The sequence below is a fragment of the Pinus tabuliformis genome, chromosome 5_2 (genome assembly GCF_031772625.1).
Source record: "Pinus tabuliformis cultivar Carrire ecotype Pingquan chromosome 5_2, CPIR1, whole genome shotgun sequence".
Taxonomy (NCBI): domain Eukaryota; kingdom Viridiplantae; phylum Streptophyta; class Pinopsida; order Pinales; family Pinaceae; genus Pinus; species Pinus tabuliformis.
The window spans coordinates 373,441,166-373,458,344 of record NC_142306.1 but is presented as its reverse complement, the minus strand read 5'-3'; the positions used below and the strand labels follow the sequence as shown (position 1 = coordinate 373,458,344).

At 40.6% G+C, this 17,179-nt stretch overlaps 1 protein-coding gene across 4 annotated transcripts in view; it reads right to left on the bottom strand.

Annotated features, from left to right (window-relative positions):
• The window catches only part of LOC149159009 (ethanolamine-phosphate cytidylyltransferase-like), a 287,363-nt gene that overhangs the window by 208,152 nt on the left and 62,032 nt on the right, over positions 1-17,179 (bottom strand). The window lies entirely within an intron of this gene.

The window sequence follows — 17,179 nt, the reverse complement described above, 5'->3', positions numbered from 1 at the left end:
CTTGACGATTGTGATGCCTTGCTTGATAGTTGATGAGATGACGTGATCATGGGTGTCTTAATGGTGTTTTTCTCATTATACTTGCATATCATAATGGAAGCATGGAGTTGCTTGACACTTCACTTTGTTTTGACTTATTTTCACACTCCTTTTGGAGTGATTTGATAGTCTAGCATTGTTGAAGCCTGGTGTGAGAACACCCTTGCTTCTATGGAGACACTAGGCACCTATATAGCATCTGGGTATCATGGATTATTGCTAATGGTAGAATGCCCACCTTGCACACACATGTGGAGAAGATTCTTTAATTTCCAATGGCTAGTTTGACCACATTTGAACACCCTAGCTTATGTGACAGATTTTGACACTTTGATGAGCTTATGTTGAGGTAGACTATCATTATAAGTGTGAAAATTTCGGCGCTACGAAATTATTCTGCAGCTCAGAAAATTTTGCTACGAAATTTTATTGCAGTGACTGAAAATTATTCTTCGAACTGTAAATTAATTAACAGTTTGTTTGCCCATACAAACAACAAATAATTCACTACTACAAACTTCACAAATAAAACTATGGAAGAAAAATAGCACTAGAAACTGAGAAAATCTAGCACACACACAAAATTTACACGGCTATTTTTGGACAATTGTCCCCGAAAAAACCCAACTTGGGTAAACCGGTGCAGCAGCTGAGGGTTTTATCATTATGCAACAATGAGAAATTCTGAGTATAATAATCTGGATGTCGAAATCTGGCTATCTGTTAGTTTTTTGTAGCATCGGATGTGTTCTAGTCACGAAATTTGGTGGAGAGGCTAGAATGTATGAGATCTCCAAAACCCATAAATCATTTCTAGAAATTCCACCTAGAAATGACTTAATTAGATTATTAACCTATTTTTTTAATGTTTCGCAAGTCTAAACTTAGGAAAATTGGTTAATTAATCAAAATTAATTAAGTCAAGGTGAGAATAGTCTAGAAACTCACATGGATCGACTTCAAGATGATCCTATTCCTTGATTAAGTTTTAATCTTGGTCATTGCAGTCCCAATAGAGGATTATAAGAAGAAGTCAATGGGCACTTAGAGAATACACTTCAAAAGTTTGATTTTCTTGGCAGATCAATTTCCAAAGAGCAGCAGTAATTGTCAGAGAGCCAAAGATCGAAGCAGAGACAGTGAGGGGCAAGGACAATGAATTCGGAGAAAAGTTTTTCCAGACCTAGAGAGTCAGCTACGAGAGGGTCGAGTTTCCTCGGTGAAGCAGCGTAGAAGCTTCAAGAGGAAAAGTCTGATTTGGCCAGACGGAGGGTTGATTCAGTTGCTGGAGGCTCAGAAGATTTCTGGAAGGTGCTAGCGAGTCATTCTCAAAGGATGGATTGGATAGACGACTTGAACAATTGCAGCTCCAAGCAGAGCGTTCTAGTGTCTGCGCAGATTTGATGCAGACACTGACGCAGAGGTTTCGTGGAGCCCATTCAGAGCCAATTTCGGAGTTGGATCAGTGCCGAGACAAAATTTGTCTCAGTAATTTTTGTGGCCAATTACTCCTATAGTGGATTGTCAGTTTGTGCATCCAGATTGCACTCAGAATTTCACTGCTGCATAATAATAAAAACCCTCACTGTTGCACCGGTTTTTCTGGGGACATTTGTCCAAAAATAACTATGTAAAATTCAAATGTGTGTGTGCTAGATTTTCTCAGTTTCCAGCGTTATTTTCTTCCGTTGTTTATTTGTAAAAATCATAGTGTGAATTATTTGATATTTGTCGTAGCAGACAGCAGATAAATTGTTAAATAAATTAACAATTAGAAAAATAATTTTCAATTGTTGTGATAGTTGAAATTTTCACATGATATTAGAGCATGAGTGATCAGTGGGGAAGCTCGGAAGCGAAGAAGGGAATTTCGTTGTTCAAAGGGAACAACAGGCCGAAATTCTTAGAGATTGCATAGTACCCAGGCAAGCATGTCGAATTATTGGGCAAGGGTTCGATTTTCAGTTGCAGGTTGGCACAAAAATCGATTTACCCAGAATAGTGATTCCAGTGGTTAGAGGGAGTAGCGCAACTCCGATTTTCGCTAAGCAGATTTATGGTTGGACGCAGAGAGATTTGCAGCAGCAGAATCAGTGTCGGGTGGAAGAGAAAAGCACACACGGGGGAAAATTTCTCTCAGGGGACTTCAAATATCAGAAGTTTGATTTTTCCAAGCAGATTGGAAGTAGTTGTGAGCGGATTCCCTCACTCCAAAAGGGAGTGCGAGTAGTAGATTCAGCAGCTGAGCAAGGAAGAGATCGAGCTTCCAGGTTTATTTTCTCCAGTTTTGAGTTTCCAGATTTTGCAACTCTGCAGGGATGACCGTACGAGATTACCATGGGAGGTCATGCGAGTTAGCCAGAATGCAGATCTAGGTAGTAATTCGACTTCCAGTTGCCAAAAACAAGTGTCGGAGGAAGTGCAAGTTGCAAAGGAAGGAAGGGTCCTAGCAAGGGTCTAGGCTTGAAAGGAGATAATGGGGCAGTAGATCCAGGAGGAGGAGTATTAAGTCTCCAGTGTGCTATTGGGCAGGGTCCAGCACAGTTGCAACAAGGAGATCAGTCAAATCATTTTGTTACAGTGGGACCATCACCTTTTCTATGGGTGGCCCACAGTATCTTAGTGGCAGGCTCAGTGTCAGCAAACACAGTTAGTCATTTAGATGACAGTTGCAAATCTAGTTGTAGTTAGTACACATGAGACAGTTGCGGAGCTAGATGCAGTGACATAGGTTGTGTGAATTGCCCAGTTGCAGTACGTATGTGTAGTTCTAGCTAGAATATTCCTAACGCAGAGCTACGTAGTCCAGTTCCAGTGCAGGAGGACAATGTGAGTTGTCAGGAGGGAGCAGAGAGATTTCCCATAACGAGATTGAGACTCAAAGGGAGTGTAGCATCAGAGAGAGCAGCCCTATGGAAGCTAGTACTTCAGCATCTGTGGAGATCAGACTCATTATTGTACTAATTGCAACAGCAGTGTGGAAGCAACAACAGAGCCATAGCAGAAACACTATGAGTAGATCAGACTTTCTTATCTTTGCAGACATACCTCCAAGAGTGAGGTGGGGTGATTTGGTGATGCAACCCAGAGAGCTGCAAAAGTTTGGGTAGGATCCTTGAGATGTCCTCCTCATGGATCGTTACCTTGCTACGAGGGCCCACAATATTCAGTAGCAGGATGGATCAGTGTCAATAGTTGTAGTCAAATTCCCAAGTGATAGTTGCAGATACTAGTAGCAGTGAGATGTTGAGGAGCGTAGTGTTGAATTGACAGCAGAGCAGGAGGCTCAATAGTAGAGTCAGCAGCAGCATAAATTCTTCAGTAGACAATGCAGTGGCTAGTAGCAGTCAGGACTCAAGAGACAGATGCAGCAGACACAGATGATTCAGTGTTTTGGATGCCTCTCAGTTGTTGTAGTTGCAGTTGCAGTAGCAACAAATGAGAGGGTGTTGCAGTGCGGATGCAAGGTTGGCAGCAGTATGGCAGTGTCAACAAAAGCACGAATGCAGCATTAGAGTTGCGCAGTGGTTGGTGTGCCATATGGCCAGACATCTATAGCGTGACAGGAGATGGTATAGAGACAGGGTGTTGTAGCAGGATGTGCAACACTAGAAGACAGTCCTCGCTAAGAGGGAGTGTTAGTTTTTGTAGCATCGGATGTATTCTAGTCAGGAAACTTGGTGGGGAGGCTAGAATGCATGAGATCTCCAAAACCCATAAATCGTTTCTGGAAATTCCACCAAGAAATAACTTCATTAGATTATTAACCTATTTTTTAATGTTTCCCAAGTCTAAACTTAAGAAATTGGTTAATTAATTAGAATTAATTAAGTCAAGGTAAGAATAGTCTAGAAACTCGCATGGATTGACTTCAAGATCATCCTAGCCCTTGATTAAGTTTTAATCTTGGTCGTTGTAGTCCCAACAGAGAATTACAAGAAGAATTCGATAGGCACTTGGAGAATACACTTCAGCAATTCAATTTCCTTAGCAAATCGATTTCCAGAGAGCAGTAGTAGTTGTCAGAGAGCCAGAGATCGAAGCAGAGATAGTGAGGGGCAGGGGTAGTGAGTCTGGAGGAAATTTTTTCTAGATCCGGAGAGTCAGCTACAGGAGGGCCAAGTTTCTTCAGTGAGGCTACGCAGAGGGAGTGCAAAAGCTTCAAGAGGTAGAGTTTGAATTGGCCAAACAGAGGGTCGATTCAGTTGCTAGAGGCCGAGAAGATTTCCGGAAGGTGCCAGCGAGTCATTCTCATAGGCTGGATTGGACAGACGACTTGATCAGTTGCAGTTCTAGGTAGAGCGTTCTAGTGCCTGCACAGATTTAACACAAGGGTTTCATGGAGCCCATTTAGAGCTAGTTTTGGAGCTGGATCAGTGTCGGGTGAGACAAAATTTGTCTCACTAATTTTTGTGGCCAGTTTTTCTTATAGTGGATTGCGAATTTTTGCATCCAGATTGTACTCAGAATTTCTCTGTTGCATAATAATAAAAACCCTCACTACTGCACCGATTTTCCCACATTGAGTTTTTCCGGGGACATTTGCCCAAAAATAACTGTGTAAATTTTATGTGTGTGTGCTAGATTTTCTTAGTTTCCAGCAGTATTGTCTTTCGCAATTTATTTGTGAAAATCACGGTGTGAATTATTTGATATTTGTCGTAGTAAACAGCAGATAAATTGTTAAATAAATTAACAATTAGAAAAATAATTTCCAATTGTTGTGATAGATGAAATTTTCACACTGTCCTGCAGAGAAAATACTAGCAAAAATATCTTGAGGGAAAGTACCCTCACTCCGGGCAATTCTGGAACTGGATTGCCTCTGAAAAGCAAGTTGTCCAACTCGGTTTGCGCAGGCCATGCGTCAACCTAAAGCTTCCTGCTACAACTGTTGCCCAAATCGTTTGCTAATCAAGCCGTCCTGCCTGCTGCTGGCTTGGAAAATTCTTCTCTTGCACTCTGGGACTGCTTCTCGGCCTCTAGAACTAAAGACGTCTTCCCTTCTCAACAAATCAAATTGCCTTCTGAGGCTTCTGCGCTAGGACTGTGCAGCCTCCTAGAGAAACTTCGGCCTCTTTGAAAATGCACTCTTTGGATCTGGAAAACTTCATCCAACCTCATTGTCCCTGCCCCTCACTGTCTCTGCTTCCCTACTGAAGCTCGAATTCCTCTAACACTGCTGACTCTCTAAAAATTGAACCCTCTAAGGAAATTGAACTCTCTGTGGTTCTCACAACTGTTCAAGTGTATTCTCTAAGTGCCCATCGACTTCTTCTTATAATCCTTTGTTGGAGCTCCAACAGCCAATATTAAAACTTAATCAAGGGCTAAGATCATATCAGAGTCGATCCGTGTGAGTTTCTAGAGAATTATCACCTTGACTTAATTAATTATGATTAATTAACCAGTTTTCCTAAGTTTAGACTTAAGAAACATTAATAAATAGGTTAATAATCTAATTAAGTCATCACTAGGTGGAATTTCCAGAAACGATTTGTGGGTTATGGAGATCTCATGTATTCTGGCCCCTCCACTAAGTTTCGTGGCTAGAACACATTTGATGCTACAAAAACCAGTGTTGTGAAAATCACGAGTAAATCGCGATTTTTTCCTTCTGCCGATCAAATCACGATTTTTATACAAAAAAATCGCCGGTATTTTTTTTTTGCTGATTTTTACTAAAAATCGCGATAAAAACTTAAAAAATCGCCGGGGGTCGTGGCAGCATAGTTTTATAACGTTTTTTTGGGTTTTTTCATGCAATTTTTTTTTGAAAGAAACAAATAATTTTTGAGTGGGGCAGCTTAATGATCAAGTCTAGGCCCTAGTATGGATATGCTATTCATGGTAATGTTAAATTCTTAAAGTAAAAGTGACATTCTCCTTAATCTTCATTTTCATCCTTTTACTTAAATTTGTAACATTACCATGAAATGACTCAGGATGTTTGAGAGTGGTTCCAGCCTCATTGGATTTCATATGGAGAAAGTAGAATTTTAGAATTCATTTAAAATCCAGCAGACTTATCAGTTTTTCAGGATTTCAGGATTGGGAGATTGTAATGTTTCCAAGTGACACCACCTGCCCGGGCTACCCCTACCACCAGTAGAGGGCGTGGTCTACCTCCTATAGCTCCTACTTCTAGTTCTTCAGCGTCTAGAGCACATCAGACTCCACTACCATCTCCACCAGCACAGGCACCAGCATCTATATCTAGAGGGAAAGGGAAAGCTGTGGCATTTTCTCGCAAGAGGGGCAGAGGAAATCAATAGGATTAGACTTTCATGTTCTTGTATATGACATTATGACATGATGAGATACATTCTCATATTTTTTGTTGATATTTTGAGGTTGAGTTGGGACTCAGGAGTCAGGACTTACTATTCAGGACATGATTCAATGTTATGTGTGATTTTAGCGCTAGAAATGATATTAAACATCTTATATATTAGTTTTTTTTATCATATTTATGTGTCAATGTATTTATTTTATGTTGTAGATGGTTTAGATATTAAAAAAATGAAAAAAATTGAATATTTTTGTACCAAACGATTTTTTCCCGATTTTTTCCCGATTTTTCCGATTTTTCTGATTTTTTTCGATTTGTTCCCCGCGCCGATTTAATCCCGATCACGATTTTCACAACATTGACAAAACTAACAATAAGTAGAGCACTTCCCTTCTTCATGATGATTTGATGCTTACGTGGAGGCATTTCACACACACTATGCATTTTGATTAGGACAACCCATGTTCTTTGATGGCTTGGCATATCATTTGAATGACTTGGCACATAATTGATGATCATATATGGCTTGTTTCTCTTTACTCCATGGATATAAAACCTTGCACATATCTTCAAGATCTTTTGGTGGAGTGATGTCACACATGTGGAGGTACATTGTCATACTCTTTACTGCTTCTGGAAGAGTGCACCCTTTAGAGGGATCTTATAAGGATTGTTACCACAAAATCTAGCACCAAGTGAGCAGAGTGCTCCCTTGGTCGCTCCCAAAAAACCAGGGAGCGATTATTTTCCACGGGAGCACGCTACCGAGCGGAGCGCGCTTCGGGAGCGGGTTCAGGGGGGGAAGGCGCTCCCCTGCAACCTTGTTCTTGCGAACGCTTCCTTAGCGAACTTCCCAAGTACACACCCCCTGCACACATCATAGTGTTCCGTACAAAATTCTAGAACACCAGTTAGTCTCCTTGAGCATCTTGAGTGCTCCATGGTGTAAATGTCCCATTCTCCTATGCCACAAGCCTCTTCCACTACTACTGTTGTTGCTAACTAGTGCCTTTGGAGAATCGAGTTGCACCCTGTAAAGCTTGTTGCTTCGAACTCCTATCAACTTCACCTTCTTCCAACTTTAGTGTTTAATGAACACCTTTTGCCCTACGAAGCAGACATCGTATCCCTTATCTTGTAGTGCAAAAACTAAAATCAGGTTCATGCCTAAACCTGGCATATGCAATACATCTGTAACGCTAGAGTTCTTGCCTGACTCCCTCTGAATATTGATGGTACCTCTCCCAACTGGAGTACGCTTCGTTTTGTTTCCCATCTGAATCTGGAAGAGCATCTCCTCCTCCCTGTAGCTAGAGAAGTAGTCTCTAACCACCGTCACATATGTTGACATTCAATTCTCTATGTACCAGACACCTACGAATGTGGAGCTAGAGAGGCAAGCTATGAGATCAACTTCATCTTCCAACCTAGAAGACAAATCCAAATTGTATTGATCTCTGAATCTTGTTGTGGCCATCGCTCGAAAATCTGCGAACTCAAACACACCGGAGAAATTAATAAACTTGGTTATAAAACGCCGTGTGCTTTATCTCCCTGTACCCTGCGTTGGTTTACTCATGCAAAACCTTTTTGCGGTAAACTCTTTGTGCTAGATCTGCTTTGATACCATGTGAAATTTCCATGAATGCAGTAACTGGATATTTATCTTCTAAACGATAAATTCACTACTACAATTCTTCACAAAATTAAATACTGGAACTGAGAAAATAATGCACACACACAAAATTGGACACCAATATTTTTGGACAATCGTCTTTGGAAAACCCCAATGTGGGTAAAACCAGCGCAACAGATGAGGGTTTTATTATTAATTATTCAGCAAAATAGAAAATACAATCGCTTGCCTATTCACTCGCAAAGCTTCCAGCAAATTTATCTCAACTAGCAAAATGATCGGGAAATCCCTTTTCCCTCCAGCAAATCAATTCAGCCTCGTCCTAGCCAACTCACACTCCTTCTGCCAATTCGCAATCCTGGCCAGAAATGCGCGCTGGTGACTCTGGAAAATTCACACAACCTCTGATTTCGTTTCAGGACTATCACTACCTATTGTTGCTCTCTAAGTCAACTCGCACTTCCTTCAGATCACTTCTCAAAACTAAAAATCAAACTATTGCCTCTAAAACACGCACTGGCTGACTTCGCACTCCCTGCTTTGGCCTTTCTCTGTTGGAAATCTTGACCTCCCTTCCTCACAGTGGAATACTAGAAACCTCCTGAGAATTTCTTCGAAAATTCCCACTACTGAAAACCCTGTTGCTGGTGTCTCCCTCTGCTTCAGCTACGCCCTTGCTAAATCACTGCAACTGGGTAAGTCAAACTGCTTGAACGTCTTGTGTTTTCTCCAAACCCCATCAACTTGCTCTTATAATCTCTCATTGAGCAATCAACGGTCGCGCTCTAATCGCAATAGATGGCTAAGATCATCTTGACCCCATCAACTCACTTTTTCGAAAGTCTCTAGAGCAAAATCGAATTTCCTCAATTAATTTTATTTAATTAACCAGATTTCCTAAGTTAGACTTAGGAAATATTTCATTATTGGCTAATTAATCTAATTGAGGTGTTTCTAAGGCATTTCTTGCAAAACCTTTTTTGGCCCTCTGGGTTATGGAGATCTTGTGTTCCTTAGCCTCTTAGACACCATTGAGACTAGAACACTTATTTGTTGCTACCAAAAACGAACAGTGGATAGATGTGAAAAGTCCCAAAGTGCTAGGGAGATGACCACCTAAGCCAAAATGTGACAAATACATAGGGAGGTCCATGCTTCGGTACAAACTAAGTGTGCTTTTTAGGAGTGACAACCGTTACAACACATGAGCAACACTTTTACACAAGGGTAAAGTGAAAAAACACAGGGGTTCCTATTAACCATCCATATACATGGGTAACCCTAGAAGAATATTTTTCCTAGCATGCAGATTTCCAACTAGCAACCTCAGATGCCTCTCAACCACTCCTTGCTCAGCATATCCACTTGATCAACATGTTAATCTGATGAAGGTAGGTCAAAAACCATGAAGTACATTAGCTATCGATTCATATGAAATGCTTACATTTAATGTTCCGAGGCATTTAAATAAGGATCATGGGTTGAAATTTGAGAATGGAACATGATGCTTGGAAATTATACCTATTGTTTCATTTCACCTTGGTGGTCATCTCTTCCTTATAGTAAAATGCAAACATCTTGCAGTTTTTTGTTCACTATCTAGGAAGGTCACAAATAGAGGGCCTTGATAGATATTCTAGAATGTCCACATTTTTCTCATGCTTAAAATTTGCCACCTATCCCTTATTCATTGCCCTTTTTGATTGGTTGTTGTCGATCACTCGTAATGGTTCTCTGATTGCCTCATCTTATGAAGAGAGGGGCTTGGAAATTGCCTAGAGGTCCATGCAACTACGAAAGAAAGAATGTTAAGAGCATATGCCAATTATTAGAATGCAAAAAAGTGGTAGGGACGAACAAAAAGTCAAAATCCAAGAGTAACTTTAGCTCTATGCCCTCGTGTGAGGCCATCACCCTCATCCCATACATAGCATGCTAATCAAAGTAAAGAAAAAGGGTAAGTAAAGGGTGGAAAAAAGTAGTGTTAAGGAAAGGGTAACTCATGTAATGCAAGCCCTTCCTATATAATCGTGGTCATGGATGATGGTTTTGCATAACCCATGCGTAAAACTATGACACCTCTCATAAAGTGCATCCCATACCATTTCACTTATCATTTACACCTGTTGATTGGAGGGTCAACCTAGGAATTGTTCCTCCCCCTAAGGTTGTCAATATGTGATAGGGGTATTTGATGATCCCACCATACCTAGATCTAGCAACTTGTATAAGGTCATGATCTAGTGTGAAGTTTGATGATGATAAATTTTTTGATATACGTACATCGTTTTAAAATCAAATATGGTCCACTTTTTATACATCAATGACTCTCGTGCACATGTTAGTTGATGTTCCTTGATTCCTCGATCTTGCACTTGATGATGATCTAAACATATCCATGGTCCTTTGGAGAACATTAATGGTGCTTCACTCATACCTCTTGGACGTTGATGACACACCCTTTGGAGGGCCTTCCACTACACCTTGGACGTTGTACACCTTTTGATGGACATTGAGCTTGATGATGACTTTGCATGCACCCTGAGACACTCCACCTCCAACACCCTTGACACTCCCCCTTAGAGCTAGGATGTTACTCCTATATATGACGTGGGCTTACAGATGATGTTATGCTTGAGAGAGCACTTTTACATGATGAGACATGCCCATTGGACCATTTATTACAACTTTTGATGGAGAGACATGTCTTTTGAGGATGACTTCACCCTTTAGAGGCCTCTACACTCATGTTTGTGCCTCAATTTAGGGGATTTTTCATGTATTGTCATTATATTTTTACATTTGAACCTATAATAGGGGTTGGCTTCATGACCTATCCACCTTGTATCATGGAATTTGTTTATGTTTAGGGGCTTCTAGCCAAACTAGGGCTAAAGTACTTGGTTACCCTCATATAAATAGGGGAGCATTTAGCTCATTTGAATCATTGCACACTTGGACATCATGCATCTCTTGACTATTAGCCTTTTCTCTCCTATGCACTACGAAGAACTAATTGAGCAATTTTCTCTTGGGAAAATTTTTGTGGATGGTTTTCTTTTCATGGATGATTATCAGTGAGCTTCGATTATATGTGCTATGCTATGTAAGTTATCTTCTTCCAATCTTGTTTTCTATTGATGGATTAGGGTTCTTAAATATTCACCAAAGTTTTGTTAATGTTTTTATCTCTATATTCTCCTTGAACAATTTGTTAAATGGAATTAGAAAAGGAAGGGTTCAACTAAGATTAGAGGTGCACTATGTTAGTTTTTGATAGCAACGCACAGGTGTTCTAGTCTCTATGGTGTCTAAGACCCCTGTTGACCACACATTGTCAACAGTCCTAGAAGCAGAGTACCAAGCAGCAAATCAAATATTTTTCAAATCAATGTCATCATTCAGTATCCAATTATATGATTGTAATCCCAATTTCTGCATCGGTGAGCTTCGATCATATGTGCTATGCTATGTAAGTTATCTTCTTCCAATCTTGTTTTCTACTGATGGATTAGGGTTCTTAAATATTCACCAAAGTTTTGTTGATGTTTTTATCTCTAAATTGTCCTTGAACAATTTTCTAAATGGAGTTAGAAAAGGAAGGGTTCAGCTAAGATTAGAGGTGCACTATGTTAGTTTTTGGTAGCAGCGGACAAGTGTTCTAGTGTCTATGGTGTCTAAGAGACTTGTTGACCACACATTATCAACAGTCCTAGAAGCAGAGTACCAAGCAACAGATCAAATATTTTTCAAATCAATGTCATCATTCAGTGTCCAATTATATGATTGTAATTCCATTTTTTGCAAATTTTATTGTAAATGATGCTAGTATGACCATTGAGTCATGTAATTGCACTAGGTAAGCCTATGATTTTTGTCAAAAGATTTCATCATAGGAAGTTTTTTAACCTCCCCGAATTATGTGTGTTTGTAAACACAGATAATCGGCAGAGTTTTTCTTCCAGTAGTAACCCCAAAGCTAGGGAGGAATTCGTTGGCAATGTCTTAGGTGAGTCCTAGTGTTTACCGAGTCTATGTAAAAGTGTGTGCAAGAATAATTCTAGTGCATGGTCCCTCATAACTAGACACCATGGCTAAATTATTTTATTATAAGAACACTTGGTTTCATACTAGATCATATTGTGTCGCAGAATTGGGTAGTATCTTGAAGGTTTGGTCCCTCATAACTAGACACCATGGCTAAATTATTTTATTATAAGCACACTTGGTTTCATACTAGATCATATTGTGTCGCAGAATTGGGTAGTATCTTGAGGGTTTGGTCTAAATGTGTATTTCCATTTCTAAGGGTTGAATTAAATTGTAATATCACAAATATTCCAATAATTATTAGTAATCTTATTACTTGATGCCCACTAAGTGATAAAATGCCAAAAAATTATAGCTTTATGTTCTATGCTTAGAGCAATATCAATATCAAGTTTAGCAATCACATCATCATGATAGTAAAATGCAGATATAACATAAACAATAACAGTAGAAGACAAGCCAAGACAAGAGGACACAAGATATGGCACCAGCAAGGGACAAACCCCAATGTGAGGAAACCCTTGATCAATTCTTCTTATAATTCTTCAAAAGTTCAACAGAGAGAGAGAGTACAATATACAATATTCACTTACCCAATCACAGTGAAATCTGATCAGTGAAACAGCAGTAATAGAAAGCCCTAACCAGAAAGTCAACGTTGGTCAACAGAGCAGATTTTGACCTCCAAAACAGCTTGGTCAAACTCGGTCAACTTGGCCCCCAACAACTAGTCAAATTAGCCCAAAAACAGTCCGAAAAAGTCCAGTCAATGAAAGTCAACGCAGCAACAAGCCCTTCCACAGTCAACGATGGTCAAACAGTGGTCAAACAACCTCAGTTTTTGTGCCCAAAACTGTGGCCTACCCAAACAGAGATACCCCACACAAAAACGCAGTCAAAACTAGTCAATGTTGGTCAACGTTGGCCAAAACAGCCTTCTACAATTTTCGGTCAACGCAGGGACACAAAAAAGTACAGTCCTTTCTTCGCACGTGTGGACAGAAAGAAGCCTCAGAAATCTGTACCCAATCAAGGAGAGAGAGATGTGTGAGTGAAGTGAAGTGCCAAAATAAGGAGGAGGCCTCTTGAATTTATATGAAACGTTGAGGTGCAAATTAGATGACTGGCCAACCTTGACAATTTGTCCATAATCAAAATAAATTCATAATTCCATTCGTACATATCAGAATGGGATGATCTTTAGATCAATCCTACACCTCTCGGAGAAAGGAATCAAATAAAAATATCAGCTGCCCCATATGAGCTGTCCAAGGTGAAGTTTGGCCCTAGTTACCAAATTTAACACCCCTCTCAACTAGGGAGAACTTCACCTGCCAAATTGTCTGACAATCTGTACCACCCCTGTCTCTGCTATGCTGAACCATGAAGAAAGAAGAAATGATAGAGAATGTATCATACCATTCTCCATTTACCCAAAGGCAGTCTCCAATAATAAAGAGTGTGTCATACCACTCTTAACCGACCTGAAATCAATTTCCATTGATCTCATATCAATATGAACGTCATAGCATAGGGAGTACGGTAGTACATGATGTGTCCATCGGTAGTACTATGGTCCCTATCCTCATTTCCCTACACATTGACCAGATGAGAGGTACTTCCCAGGAGTCCCGGACTGCATGAACCACTCATCCTTCTCATATGCCATAGGAGAAGGTGAACCACTCAACCTATGCATATGTCACCATGGGGTATCATAGGGGAAGGTGAACCACTCACCCTATGGTCGCTCATTGCTCCAAGAAGTACCCCAAGCCCCCCAGAGCTCCTAGAGCTCAACATCCATCTCATACGGGACCCTCATAAGAGGGTCTCTCCATGACTCCAAGTCATTCACGGAAGGTTAAGAATTTGACCTTCCCCAGGGGCTTCGTAAGAATATCGGTGACCTGATCATCAGTCCCAATGAGTTGGAGCCTTATTGCTCCCCGTTGTACCATATCCCGGATAAAGTGGTGCCTGATATCAATATGCTTGGAGTCGTCATGAAACACGGGATTCTTCGAAAGTCGAATCCCACTTTGGTTGTCGCAGAAGATCACGGTGTTATCCAGCACATGTCTAAACAACTCACTAAAGAGCTTCCTCCACCAAACAGCTTCATAGGAGGCCATACTAGCAGCAATGTATTCAACCTCAGCAGTGCTTAATGCAACCGACTTATGCTTCCTGCTCATCCATGATATCGAAGCAGAACCTAGAGAGAAGCAACATCTGGATGTGCTTTTACGATCCACCACATTGCCAGCCTAGTCTGCATCAGAGTAACCATGGAGCCTCACATGCCCGACAATGTATCTCAGTCCATAAGTGATTGTGCCCCGAAGATACCTCAAGAGATTTTTGGCAGCAATCCAGTGTATGTGATGAGGCTCGACCATAAACTGACTCAATGTAGTCACTACAAAACATATGTCTGGATAGGAGTTCACCAAGAACATCAAGGCCCTACGAGTTGACAATACTCAGAAGGATTTCCCAAATTAGGCCCAGCAGCACTTCCGCATAACTTCTTGAAGTTAAGTTCCATTGGAGTAATCACGGACTTGCAGTCCACCATCCCAAATCTTTCAAGTATCTTCACAATATATTTTCCTTGAGAAAGGAAAATCTCACCTGGCTTTTGCTAGACCTACATCCCTAGGATGTAATGCATCAATCCTAGGTCCTTCATCTCGAATTCGGAAGCCAACTCCCTCTTACATTGATGAATAAGAGGGTCTACACCTGTCAAAGAGATCGTCCACATAAAGTACCAACATGAGAGGTTTATTATTCTCAACCTTAAAGTAAAGGTTTAGATCAGCTTCACTTCTTATAATCCCAGCTTCATTAGATAGTTATTGATCCTCTCATACCAAGCCCGGGGTGCTTGTTTCAACCCATAAAGGGTTTTCTTCAACCTATATACATGTGTCTGACGATCTTGAACTTCGAACCCCTCAAGTTGTTCTACATAGACTTCCTCCTTAAGTGAACCATGCAAGAAGGCAGTCTTGACATCCATCTGGTGTAGATTCCATCCTTGCGAGGCAGCAAGGGCTATAATCAAACGGATGGTGGTGTAGCGGGCAACCGGTGCAAATATCTCATCATAATCTACACCTTCCTTTTGAGAGAAGCCTCGAGCAACGAATCTGGCCTTGAACTTTTCAACACTTCCATCAGCTCCATGCTTGATCTTGTAGAGCCATTTCGAGGTGACAACAAATTTGTCCTTGGGTCTAGGGACCACATCCTAGACATCATTCTTCATAATCGACTCATACTCTTCGTTCATTGCATCCTTCCAAACTTGGTGCTTTGCAGCTTCTTCGAATGTGCAAGGCTCAGATTGAACAATGGTGCTCATTGCAGTTAAGTACCCTTGGTACCTATTCGGCTTCTTGCTTTCACGAAATGTCCCCCTAGGTGCAACATGTCTCTCGACATCTTCGAGAGTCTCCCTAAGCCATGAGGGTCTCCTTTTTGAGGAGGGCTCATGAGGGGGTGGATCAATGGGATCCATTGGTCCTTCAGCATCGGGCATCGGCTCATCCTGCAGTTCTCCCTACTTTCTTGAATCTGCTTCTTTGTCCTTCCTTGGAAGAGGAAGGTTACTAATCTTCCCAAGGGTAGCATCCTCATTGAAGGTGACATCATGACTTATCTCCACTTCTCTTTGACCAGGCACATAGATTCTATATGCCTTAGAAGTTTCACTGTAGCCCACAAATGTTCCTTTCTTCCCAGAAGCATCCAATTTGCTTCTCTTTTCTTTCAACACATGAAAATATATGGGACTAAAAAAAAATCAAAAGTGAGAAACATCAGGTTTCTTACCGGTGAAAACTTCTTCGGGAGTTTTGGAGTCTAACGCTTGATGAGGGCATCTATTTTGAACATACACGGCAATGTTTGCGGCTTCAGCCCATAAGAACTTTGGAAGGCTTTAATCAGGAAGCATGGCACGAGTGGCTTCTATGATAGAACAGTTCTTCCTTTCAGCAACACCATTTTGCTCAGAAGTATATGCAGTAGTAGTCTCCCTCTTAATGCCAGCTTCTCTACAATAATTATTGAAATCATTTGATTCATATTCAGTTCCATTATCAGTCCTCGTTATTTTGATCTTCTTCTCAGTTTGATTTTCGACCAAAGCTTTAAAAGAACGGAACCATGAGAATACTTAATCCTTCTTCTTCAAGAAATATATCCAAGTCTTGCAAGAGAAATCATCCATAAAGATAGCATAATATAAATATCCTCCTAATGAGTTCACGAGCATCATACGAGATAAATCAGAATGAACCAATTGCAATATGTCAGTACTCTTGCTATCAATTGAGGGGAATGGTCCCCTTGTATGCTTTCCTTCGGCACACCCCTGACACACACCTTCATGTTCTACTTTAAATTCGGGCATACTTGTCACCATCTTCCTCACATCGGGTAGAGCCTTATAATGTAGATGAGAAAACCTCCGGTGCCATAATTTGGATTGAAGTGATGTGTCGCAAGACATAGCTCCCAATGGACTTCCTCCAACTTGATATAGGTTATCAACCTTGAAACCAAGTGTAAATGCATCTTTGAAATTTTTATTCCACACACGTACCTTGCCAACGATGAATGCCACCTTGAAACGTTTGTCCTCCATTGCCGAGATAGATTCCAGGTTCTTCTTTAGATCGGGCACACAGTACTTCTTGTAGATGAATGGTGTTACATTGATTCAATTGAAGAGTAACATTTCCAACTCCCTTCACAGGATAGGTGGCATTGTCTCCAAGGATAATTTCCAAATTTGTATTGTTTTCAATCAGATTTGAAAGAGCTTCTCTATACCCAGTGAAGTGCCTTGAGGCACCACTATCAATCAACCAATTTCCCAAAGTGTCCAGAGGAGATGCAGTGGAGAGGACAGATATAAGATAAAATTATTTTTGCTTGTTATCAACAACATTAGATTCATCATACCTAGTGTTTCTTGATCTTCTAGAGAGTAACCATTTCCTTGATGAGGAGCGGGAGCATTCCTTTTTCCTTGGTTGTTGAATCTACCATTCTTTTGATTCTTGTTGCCCCTAAAATTGTTGTTGTTGTGGTTGTCGTCATCGTGAGGTGTATCCCTTCTATTAGAACACTCTCTAGCATAGTGG